This window comes from Cynara cardunculus, unplaced genomic scaffold (genome assembly GCF_001531365.2).
Source record: "Cynara cardunculus var. scolymus isolate 2C unplaced genomic scaffold, CcrdV1 Un_Scaffold_5547, whole genome shotgun sequence".
Lineage (NCBI taxonomy): Eukaryota > Viridiplantae > Streptophyta > Magnoliopsida > Asterales > Asteraceae > Cynara > Cynara cardunculus.
In genome coordinates, this window is record NW_020202462.1 from 33,527 (window position 1) to 34,896 (window position 1,370).

The window sequence follows — 1,370 nt, forward strand, 5'->3', positions numbered from 1 at the left end:
TCTCATTGTTAGCTTGGCAATCTGCACCTGTGAACCAAAGCAAGTTACCAATCAAGTCTTTTGATAAGGTTGATGAGAGTTTCCTACGAAGGTTCACCATGTGGGTTAAGAGAGAAGGCTTCTGGAAACCGCAGTTTTCTTTGAAAGCTGCCATTGCACACTTCCATATCAAACCAGATACCAYCTCAACACGTGTAGGGTTCTGCAATCCATTTCTAGTTGCTTGGGCTTTTAGTGTGGATATGGCATCAGCATCAAATACAAATCTTTTTGTGACACACATCCCTTCCTTTAACCACGACCCACACATAGCCATTGATGCTTCTTTAAGCCACAAGTCTTTTGCAGGGAAGAGGGAACGTGCACCAATTAAGTTTGGATACACCACTTCTTTAGATCCACAAGCCATGTTGGTCCATGCTTTTAAAAAGGTGTAGAGTGCAGCCGCATCAACAATCTTGTGTGAAATACAAAAGCCGATAGCAATCCCMCCACATTCGAAAATGTTCACCTGCACATTTGTCACMCGACCACCTATACCAGACGCCTCGAAACTAGGTCGAAACGGCAACAACCTGTCGGTCAAACTGAGATCGGGATGGCTCAGAAACTCGTTGAGCGGAAGACGGACCAACGCTAAGGCATAATAAGCACCAACATCATTACAATCAATAGAAAGATCATCCTTGAYTGTTCCAGCAAGTGGGTAAAACTGTGTCAGGATTTCAGATAGAGATCCCTTCAGAGCTAATGACTTTTCTTGCGCTTGGAGAATATTGTGGCCGTTGTGGTTAGGGTAGTAGAAGATGAYTGGTACATAAGGGMTAATAACAAGCTGATCTAAAAGAGAAAGCTCGAATGTTTTCAAGTGGGGTGGTGTTGGAGAAGATGGTTTGACACTCTCTGTGGAAATGACTTCAACTTCCATCGCATCAAACTGTGGCGCTCTAGAATGATGKTGTTTGCAAAAGATTTGCCTCTCAAATGGCTCTTTTATAGGGAGGATATGAATATGCATGACGTTTAATACTTTGTGTCAGAGAAAAAAGTTGTTGTAAATTATTGTTACAAAATCCAAAAATTAATTATGGGCTGGCCTAAATGCATCTCTATACATTGTTTAATGCATTTTTATTCATGAATTTCTTTCTTACACACATCAACATCAATACATGCTTTTTATATTGGGAAAATTGCACCAAAATGGAACCAACTTTCATCTAATTTCTATTTTGGAGAAAACCAACTTTCAAAATCGTCATTTTGGGGAACCAACTTGCACCTGATTCCTATTTTAGAGAACCAACTTTCAAAATCGTCATTTTGGGGAACCAACTTGCACCTGATTCCTATTTTGTGGAACCAACTTG

General features: G+C 40.5%; 1 pseudogene; it reads right to left on the reverse strand.

The window, feature by feature from the left end:
- Positions 1–928, reverse strand: part of LOC112504422 — a 28,457-nt pseudogene extending 27,529 nt beyond the window's left edge.
- Positions 929–1,370: the final 442 nt, after the last annotated feature.